Source organism: Varroa destructor, unplaced genomic scaffold (genome assembly GCF_002443255.2).
Source record: "Varroa destructor unplaced genomic scaffold, Vdes_3.0 BEIS01000004.1, whole genome shotgun sequence".
Taxonomy (NCBI): domain Eukaryota; kingdom Metazoa; phylum Arthropoda; class Arachnida; order Mesostigmata; family Varroidae; genus Varroa; species Varroa destructor.
The window spans coordinates 39,765,187-39,776,361 of NW_019211457.1; the positions used below are offsets into that span (position 1 = coordinate 39,765,187).

General features: G+C 38.7%; 1 protein-coding gene across 12 annotated transcripts in view; it reads left to right on the forward strand.

Annotated features, from left to right (window-relative positions):
- Positions 1 to 8,759: 8,759 nt before the first annotated feature.
- The window catches only part of unc80 (unc80, NALCN channel complex subunit), a 46,482-nt gene continuing 44,066 nt past the window's right edge, over positions 8,760 to 11,175 (forward strand). For 7 of the 12 annotated variants that reach the window (XM_022801209.2, XM_022801212.2, XM_086987050.1 and 4 more), the window contains exon 1: positions 8,762 to 11,046. The gene's annotated coding sequence lies outside the window, so the exon portion shown is untranslated. Of the gene's footprint in view, positions 11,047 to 11,175 lie in introns of all 12 variants that reach the window. The other 5 variants (XM_086987053.1, XM_022801210.2, XM_086987049.1 and 2 more) reach the window with 2 other exon arrangements.

Sequence of the window (11,175 nt, forward strand, 5' to 3'; positions counted from 1 at the left end):
TCCCGTCAATGCAGTTCTACTTGCATTGGATTTTTCCTCCTTTGATTTCAATTTCTCTTATTCTGCGTAAAGAAAGTTTGGACTTCCTCGATAATCCAATCATGTCTGGTCCAGACGACCAGACATGGTTCTATTCGTTTTAGACCTATTCATTTTAATACGACTAATGGTTAAGGACATGTTTATAAAATTGAGCGCCTGCCCGTAGGGTTCATGAGGTAGGCTGTATCGAATACAAAAATTCTGAGTGCTTTGCGAAGTTTTGAACAAACCTTTGAAGTGCTGGTAGAAGGCTCGATATTAATACTAGTTGAGGCCGAACTGATCTCCTATCTTCTTGTTCCGAAACTTGAAACAAGTCATTGTACAATTCCCAAAGTTAGCACAGTCTTAATTCAGTCTGACGCTCTAAACTGCAGTTAGCCTATATCTAGCACCAGATAGAGCAGCTTACAAACGGGCTAATTTGAAACTCAAATCAAATATTGTCCCATCGTGAGATGAGACTTTTTATAGACGAATAAAAAAGGCCTTAAATAAATCCAGCGTAATCTACTTATAAAATAAAGCATTAATCCTATTTATGCGCACACTGTGGATTCTATTAGCCAAGTTGATTTCTATAGTATCCTTTATCTAATCTTTGTCTTGGTTGGTTTTGCTGTTTTGGATCCCACACTAGAAGGACGTATACATTATGAACGGCCCAAGCTTAATTGGAACCTCAGATCAAGTTAAGCTATTCTATTATCCACTTTTCTCAAGCTATTTTTTTTAATTCGTAATAAAATGTTTCATTATTATTATTATTATTATTATTGTTGTTATATCAACTGTATTGTTTTAAATATGGTCTCTCTAATATAATATAATCGTTATTATATAACTTTTATAGATTCACAAGCAGGTGAGCCTTCATAAGCAAATGAGGACGAATTTCTCCACATATACATAGTAGTTATTGTAATTATCCACGCTGTATTGTCCTTGGATGGACCATATCCTGTCGTCTTCAGTACTCGCATTGTGGAACGATCTCCAGCGTATCCAAACCTGCTTGCACTTTGCCATTCTGACCCGACCATTGTAACTTACAGCGTTCACTTCAAACGCCTCTTAATTAAGTTAATAGAACTACGACATACTACTATATTGTAACCTGTTTCTTGATCAATGCTCGCATTCCACTGCATTACTTTAAATTTTGACCGTCCTTGGTTTCATCATGGTTACGGTTCATCGTGATAATGTAAGCGTGGGTCATCTTCCGTGCTAGCATCTCTAGAGACTCGTAAGACCTAGCAATACGCCAGATAAGTAATGACTTAGCTCACGCTTAACAATTTACGGTTTTCGGTTTATTCTCAAAACATTGCTCATCAGAAATATAGGGAACCGCGTTACTGTCTGCTGTGGAGCCTATTATTTGTCTACGAAGATCAAATAACGACAGATCTTTGCCTACTCTTGAATCGTTCCTTAGATACCTTTGTAGGCGTTTGCCAAGGCTCAATCGTTAACCTTTTTCATTCGATTCCGCGTTCCGTTCATAAGTTAAGAATCTACAGTATAGTAATAAGAGAAAATACAAAAGGTAACTACGAGACCAAACTTTGGTATCTAAATGTGCTTATTAGATCCATACTTATCGCTTAGCTATTATTCCCTGAACCATATGATAACGGTAGTTGTGATAATTAGCATTTACCTGTCTCGCTATAAAAACGAGTAAGATAAAGTGTAATGTTAAAGGGAATTAGGCGGCTTTTCGGCTACATGTAGAAAACTGATCTTAGATACTAGATACCATAATGATTGTTAGCTGTTGAAACACCGAAATCCAGTTTCAGTTGCTAAAGTTCATGGATACCGCACATATGGTATTTACAACTTACTTTTCTTACACGACAATCTTTCTATTAAAGAACGTTGGATGAAATGGATTTAATATCTTACAACTTCTGTTAATGCATATGTCGCCTATTTAGACAGTACATTGAAGACAAACACGCGACGGATCTGTCCAGCAAAGGGAACCTTAGCTCACTAGTGATAAGGTTATAATTAAGGTTAATTATCTGATGTAGATTTCTATCTGTATGAGGTCTGTATTTTGTGAATTAATATTTTGATATAAGTATTTATTATTAAGACAACTAACTTGCAAAGTATTTTTAGAGAAGATATCGCTTAGAAAGTTGATTTTTTGTCCGAAAAAGCTAAATACAGGTAGATTCAACTTAAAGAAGGCTCACTTTGCACATAGTTGCTGACTAGCTGGTTTGCGTTAGTTTATTAAAGAATACTCTTGAATTTGTTGCGTCGAATAGGAGAAATAAGAGGATTTATTGTTAAGAACGGGTCAGCATCAGAACATCTTTAATCTCTTTGACTTTTAAGCCACCTCACAGCTTTTAAACTAGTTAAGTTTAAGAGATTTCAGAGCCAGAAACCATGAAGCAGTTCAGGCTGCGGGTTGGCAAAGGACCAAGAACAAATAGGCTCTGTGATTCCTAATCACTTAACATGGTAGATTTTGTCGATAGCAGGTTTCGTTGGACCGTAAAGGTCCTATTTAGCGTCTTTGAACAAACGCCAATGTTTTTTCACACGAATTTCTAGTCTTGAAGCAGCGCGTTATCAACGACGGAAAAACTTCGTCATTCATCGCGTATGCTCTATAAAAATGACGCTGCTCGCTTCTATTTGAAATCTTCCAAAGCATCCGACCGTGCGGCTCGAGCGAATGCTGTGAACGATCATCTCTATAACAGAGGGCCGTAACAGTAATCGAATGATGCACGTTGCCCTAAATTTATAGCAAGCTATGGCCAGCTACCATTTTCAGCATTCAGACTAACTCTCTTCCATCATCTATAGGATTTGCTTAACGCTAGAGTAAAGACATTGTTCATATATTGTTCGACTTATTGATAACGCCATTTCATTTTTACTACTGCACTAGCCTAACCAAGATTTCATTTAAGTACACAATAGTATTATTAATATAGGTAATAGCAATAATAATAATCCGATTGAAGCGTGACCGGACACACCTCTGTATAAATATAGCTATTTGGTTAAGACCTCCGCACTTTCCGCTATTTTGACCCAAAGTCCGTTTTCATTCTATAACCACCATCAGGGCGAAAACAGGTGTTAGTATATCTTATATATATACATATTTTACTTCAAGGGTGGCGGCAGGGAGGGAAAGATAGGGCAGCTTGTTATAGCATTGCGGTAGTAGTCAACATAATGCAATCAGGACGCTAATACGTCCTTCCTATTGGGTGTACAGTAGAACTACTGTAAGATCCTACTCTCATAAGTTACGTAGAAGTTTATGTAAAAATCACAAAAAATATAGAATTAGTTATATTACCTATGTCCAATTTGTCTAATTGTGTCGCCCATAGACGTAATTCGGCCATATAGTATTTGAGCGGTAATACTTCATCAAAAATACGTCACAGATTTGTTCGTAATCTTGCTACCAGTCTTCTTCCTTCAGGAGTAGAGTGCTTGTTCATCGGTGTAACCAACCCAATGCCATACGTACATCTTTGCCAGTTTTATGAGGAATTTACTCAAACCGTGTTACACTTCAGTAGGGAAAGAATGCCGACAATTATTTTACAACAACCGTTCCATATAATAGAGGAATGTTAAGCCATGGCGACCGTGTCCATAATCAATGAGATTCGTCAAGTAAATGTAAGCATGAACCACCTCGTGTAGCAGCGCCACTCTTAGGTTAACATGTGGGCAACACATATTAGCAGAAGTTCCACCGAAATGTCCTTCGTATCAAAACATCGAGCCGTATTCATAAAGGTCTCAGAGGCTGTCCGTGTCACAAACACTGCTCCCTAGAGAAATAAATCATTATAAATAAAGTAGATGGTGTGGTCATCGGGTGTAGGATCAATTGTTTCCCCGGCGGGTGTTTGTTTGAACGATGCAATTCTTTGAACAGTTTCAAACGCTCTGCCGAGCTGGGGTTCGATTGTGCATTTCTCGTCAATTCCTCTTTATACCGTGTATAGTCAAAAGATCCCTGGACAGGATGTACAAGGAAATTAAGCAACGAGAATAGAATCTAGTTTTTTTAAGATCCTGATCACCGTAAGAAACCAGGTCTTATTCGAGCGAACCGAACATTCTGTATAGCATAAACAATGGAGAAGTACAGTTGTCATGACAACGCCCACAAAGAGCAGAAGAAAGTAGAGTCCTCCTGGTCCAATCTCGAAACAACCGATCCGTCGAATAAGCATTAAATTACTTTACCTTACGATCGGTAGCGAAAACAATAGCGAACTCAATGCAATAGAACGATTTACGGAGTTCATAAACATGGTTTGATCCCGAGTCGTTTCCGTTTATTGAAAAAAAAACACGAAAAATACATCCGCTCTGTGTAATAGAGAAGAAAAAACTGGCATTTGCGGAACGTGTGGGATTAAAACCTTTAGCACTTGCGATAGAGTGTTGGAATGCTAGGCGGTAGTTATAAATATTATATCTAATTGTTTTCTTAGAAACTTGAGTGACAATACATTTAGCGAAAACATCAGGAATTGGCCGATCATTATAAAATATATCAACAATTAACTTGAAAGGTTCGATCAAAAATATAACAAATATTCTACAGAAGACTAGCTGTATGCTGTGACAAAACTCATATTGGGTTTGAATATGGTAAGAAAATTTGATATTGCCATTTATAGAATCTTGTCAGCATATTAGAAATTAAACAGTTTCAAGTGGCACTAGTTTTGTTGCTGAGGATGGGGTGGTGAGGTTATTGAGACACGATCGGGGCAGTAATTATCCGCTGACAGCATGGTAGTTTGGATGTTTAAGTTGCAATAGGCCAAGGTTGAACAAAAAAAATATGACGAAAGTTATGGCCTTTTGAGCCAATGTTGGCATAAGGGTAAAATGAATGTGAATATTCGAAATTTAAATCGGATTGGGGAGGTACCCTCCAGACAGTTGTTGGTTTTACCAATTTTTCTATCGGGACACAGTACGATTGAATGGAATCATGCGCAATGACAACGCTGTCTTTTTGGACAAATTGAATCGGACTAATAAGTTGATTAGCAGACATGGGACACGAAATTACGTGGCCATAAAAATACCTAATGAAGCAACTAGGACTACGAATCACATACACTAGTAGCACCTAATCAGCACTCGTATTGATCACATTCAATCTGAGATATATTTTGAATTCCAAAGTATTGTAGTTAAAGCTGGTGACAGAAATACATTATTTGAGGCCCGCCTTTCTCAAGTTAAAGTACAAAGTATTGCTAAATTATTATATTGAAAACTATTATCCGAAGCAATTTCCCATAAAACGATTATACATTTTTCCCATATACGATTATACATCCACAGAAAAAAGATCGCTTTTTTAACGATTCCGCAAAGCAGATTCACTTCAATATGAAGCATATCCGCCATTGAAGAACCAAAAAACAACTGAAGAAGAGCGAATTTACAATACAACAGGCTGTTTGGCTTGCATCGAATCTGGGCCATGTACGCTTTATGAGACTAATCCAGTGATGATGTCGTGGTTTGGAAGTTTTACTTATCTAGATAACGTGCACAGCAGACGTTCACCACGATACCGCTTTGCAGCGGGACGTAGTCATTCAAAGTTCTACATTGTACATGAGGTTAGAAGCCACAAACATATGGACGAATCATCAGCATACGAAATGCACAGTACAGAGGTTGCTGTATTAAAAAAATTGCATAGAAAAGCAAAAAAGAATAATTTGCCTTACGTAATCAGTCGTTAGTTAAAAAGATTTCGATAGCTTGCTTAGTTGATATGAATACGAAATAGCCAGCAATTTGGCGCTTCCTTCTTAGCTTAACGCCAATAATAATAACATTTATATTCGCATTTGCGCTGTCTGCCTGACTCGAGGGCTGACAACATTTCGGTCAATGTCCAAAAGCTATCATCACTGTCTGCTGGTGCCGATCTAGGTTGCTTGTTAGACAGGCTATCTGTTCTTAGTACATTATACATATGATATAACATAGTTCGGCAAAGTAGAAAGATGGCGGTCTATTCGTTTTAAACATCATGTACTAACTGTTTAAGTTCAAAAGAAAAACAAAGCTTAAGCACACAGTCTTTAAGATAAAAGCATCCTGTGAGCATATCATGGTATACCCTTGTATCGCTGTGGCCTGAATATATTCCACCTGATCGACCTTAATAATGTTGCAGGTTTTACGTGCGATATCGTAGTACGGCATTTTGTTAGACATAGTTTTATATAGGTTGCAATATATTACATCATGAACTCTTACTTCTTGAGTTATTTTAGTTAAAATTATATCATTCAATAGGTAAGATAAAGAGATGCTTACATATTGATGGGCGCTTACTAGAGCAACCGAATTTGTAGCTAGTATATCTCAATAACTGTGCCTGTCTATATTTTCATAGAATACGATAACAACTTATACGCGTGTCTCTATGTACAATGCGAAGTACAAACCCTCTTTTATTGTACTTCAAAAGGTTATGTAATAAAAAGATTATGTGCGTTCAGTGCTCTTTTATTAATAATAATAAACCAAAATAAACTTAGATAGGAAGGTATACGTCAACTGAAAATAAAGTCTTCCGCTTTACTGTGATTTCGAAGATTCTAAATTAACGACAATGCTTTGAGTACTAAAGTAAGGATTCCACCTAACAGTAGTTTGTAAAGTTTCTGCAGTTGTCTACTTGGGGGCGAAAAATTCGGGATAGTTGTGCATATGAATCCACAAATCACTGCAGGCCATGACTTTGCTTTGATAAGTTTAAAAGATACGGTTTTATCCTAAACGATATTTCATGTCTAAGCTATTAAATAGGCACAGAAAAGCTCAGAAATACTCAGAAAACTTTGAGGCACGAACTCGCAATGGTCATAATACTGTGCATTTAATTATTATACGCCATGAACCATTTGAGTGCGTCTTTTATTTGTTCCTAATAATCCAAACAAGTCAGTGCAGGTGAAAAACGAGATAACTTGCACATATATTTATATTTAATTTAGTTGCAGTCTAGGAGGGGGAATCGTTTTAAGTGTATTCCGTATCTAATGCGTGCACCATTAGGCCTAACTGGGAGCAAAGGTGCATCATTTAAAGAGGGATTTTATTTACTGCCACCTTTTACAAGGCGTACACTATTTACTTACATAATTACTGTAAGATCTTCTCTAGTCCAGTCCTATAAATATAGGTATTAATGTTCTTAATGCTCCCTCCAATGACAGTTATGCTGAATCAAATGCGGTATGAAATAACCAACCTAATAATTACGTTGTATTCAGATCTTATTCTTTCGTGTTAAAAAAAAATTTAACTGTGCATTTCGAGGGCAACCTCATTTTTTACTATCTGATTCTTATTCAGGTATACAGACTAGGATCACTAGCCCAAGAACTTTTTGAATTATTTTATTCTTATCAATACTTTGACACTCATCCTTCAACATGGTTGGAGATATTTTATGATATCAAAAACGTTCCTTACCTCGGTAAGCTACCTCGGGACAACGTCTTCGGGCTCTCAATCTTCGAATTGTGCGATAAAAAAATCTTCCAACTATCATCACATTGCTTCCAAACTATATTTCCCGAATCACGGTTGGGTACTTATGTCGTCTACACCAAAGTGTAGCTATTCTTATTTTTACCCTCCTAGCGGTACGAGCCACCGATAAGTGGTGAAGATTAGCGTCCGAGAGCTTGGACCAGATTATTCATCAAAATATGGAACGGAGGTTTAAACTAAGTCTCTGTGTTCCGAATTCTATATCCGGCGTCGCCGTCAGTGCGTGTATGCCTGGAATCGAATATCTAGACCACAGTATACATGTCCGTGCGACTAACAGGCAAATACGTCACTTATTAAACTATTACGAGGACCGTTCTCATCTAATTATATAATATATACTAGGCGGAATTTAAAAAAAAAAAAACTCTTTAAAAAAGAAATTAAATTAGCTCTCACAGCCATGATTTTGTAGAAGTGTATGGCGCATCCACATGGCGTATTGGCTGTTTAAACAATCGGATGAAAATAATTAGGGCTCTGTTGAGACATGATTCTTCCATAATTGATTACATTAATCTATATTCTACGTTGAACAAGCGACAAGTCTTAATTGCGAACTGATCTATACTCTCATTTTATTCCCCGCCCCGGGAGGGTGCCGCAGAGTAATTGTTGAATGTGAAGTCTCCTGCTGAAGGTATCAACACATCCCGTTGTAGCCCAACACTTGCCTAAATAATGTCCTGTACTCGTATCTTTTACGCCTGGTTTCATCGAATAACTAAATGTATATAATTTTGCGAAAATTATTTGGTACTTTCTACAGCTCCTATCAAATTATTTATGCGACAGACGTCGCGATTTGTCTGTGATAAGAGTATGCGTGGTAACGCATGAGCCCAAAATTATAAGCAGCAATGAAGCCCTATAAGTACTAAAGTTCTAAAATCCGTTTGATAACGCAGTTGGCTTGTAATACAGTATCCCATATAGATTGACTCCAGTTTTTGGAAGCTATTACCTGTAAGCACTTGAGTTCTTTCTGTAATCATCTCCTTTGCACGTACGATAGACTTGACTAGTATTCTACAGCTCCCGAAGCTTTCGTAATGCATATCGTGTGTCCTTTCGCTTCTTTCAGCTCGAACACAGCAGTCTGCTATCGAGTTCTAAGCATGTGTGTCACACATGTGTCCGAGTACAAGTGCGCGAGTATGCGACCTGCCAAGTCAGAGCCTGGCTCTTTCCATCGGAGAGATTCCAGGACCGGCCCTTTCTCACTAACCCCTGACTTAGTCCCTCCGACGCCTTTACTCAGGACTTGTCGGCCCAGGTTGCGTTAGCTACCTTCTCTCTCCTCAGCTCTCGGAGTTCTGTTGCGGTCGCAGTAGCAGCAGCAGCTTAAAGTCGGGAGGAGTCTTCGTTTCGCCTGCACCAGCAAGCGAAAGCTGCCAACGGTAGAAAACGAAGGGCCTTTATTTTGGAGAGGGAATACATGGAAACGTGATGGTTTGCGCAGACTCGCGCAGGCCGTCGCAGGTCCTCAATTGCATGCTAGTAGCTACGTGTTAGCATCCCAACGCCCAACGCTCTCTTAGAGTTTGGCTGGTCTCACTCATCTCGAAACGGTGCGAAGTAGGCATCGGTCGACCGCGCCAGCTGACCGCGCTGGCCTAGGCCTGCTGGCTTCGCATCGCAGTAAGTGAGGCCTGAGCGAAGCGCTTGAGATCCTGTTAGCACTGACTGCTACAGGATGTCAGTAAGGCGCCGGCTTTAAGGCGCTGCCGACCCACTGAGTCAATTCGAAGCTGAGTAGCTTTTTAACGTTCGCGCTAATCTGTTGCTCATCCACGCATATTGTTATGTGTTCGCTAGACAGTAAAGAGATAAAAAAAATCGGATGGACAAGAGAAAAGATTGAGTGGAACCCTGCTTGAATATAGAATCATAAAGGAAAAAAGAACAGCAAAAATAAGCAGAACCAAAAGAAGACAGGATAAAGGAAAGAGGAAAGAAATCGTACGTAACGGGAAGCAAGCAAGCACACCACGCGAGAAGCAAGATCTACTATTGCAACTGAATACTTCGATGAGTTTTACGTCCGGAACTGCCATTAGGCATCCAACATCACAGAACTGCTAAAACTACTACTATTTTTGCTGATAAATTTACGCGACAAGAGGCAAGCACCCCACTGTACCGTACTCATATGCCGTAACCCGTCGTAAATCGTAAGTAACCATAGAATAGTCATCATAACGTCTTAACGCCAGATAGGCAAAGAATCACAAAGTGCGACAAACGGATAGAAGATAACAACGGTTAACATATAATGAAAGGAAAAATGGATCTCGAAGACACAAAGAATAGAGGCGAGCGAGATATATATATATATGCGTAAAGAAACGGCCAAAATACTGCAAGCATGACCGCACGCTAAGACGTGCAGTGCGAAGCCTGCATCGGTTGAACCGAGTAGTCAAATCGATTATACGCGCGGTTCGTTTGGTTCATAACATATACATACTTATAAATATATCGTTACATATGGATTGAAATTTAAGAAGCTTTGAGAAGAGGCGTTGTGAGAATTGTCTTCCTCCCGAACCATTGTCGACAAAACTACTACTGAGCCACAAGCGCGCAGCCTATAGCTGTTTGACGAAGACGACATTGTACACATTGTTATTAAGTATATATATATACATATATATATATATATATATATATATATATATATATATATATATATATATATATAGCTGCCATCTCGTTACTGCTGATGGACGACGCGTCATCCAGGGGCCGAGTGGGACGCGAGGCAAGTGTGTGTCGTGTCTGTCGAAGTGCGCGTCGAAGTGGGGTCGAGAGTCAACGAAGCCTTCGGGGACCGCATACGCTATACGCAGTGTGAGTTATATCGATAACGCCGATCAAGTATTAATATTAAGAAGAAGCTGGGCAAATGAAGCCCAGCGATCGAAGTGGAAAAAAAATGCCTTTAAAACAAGTCTCTCCACGAGAAAAAGACAACAAAAAATGGTGCGACCAGTACTAAGCTAACTACAACTCTTCAGAAATCATCCGCAAAATATCGCCAGCCAGTCAAATAAGCAGTAGAATTTGCGTCGAACAGGTAAAACACAGATAAAAAGTATCTTATTGAATACGACATTGTACTGCCTCATCTGTAGCCTGGCAAGCAGACACGCAGCTATATAGTTAAATTTCTACTTTAAAAATCCCTAACTCAATGACCAATCTTTAACAAGGCGTCGGAGCAGAACAGAGGAAGAAAATTAGTCAAAACTCACCACGAAGATATCTCGAGAATAACATGAACAACGCTGGAAATAAACGCCGTAAAAACGTGACTCAACCTTAAACCAGAAAATCTACCATTAATACTAGGATTACCACACTCATTAAAAGCGATCTCTGCTTTTACTGCTGGTAAGCATTCACTGTCATGGTATTAAATCGTTTGCATATATTGTGCCTATTATTAAATGTAAATATATGTCAGCTTGTGCAGAATGTATTGTATTATATGAACGAAACACAGGAGATATGCCCTTAGTC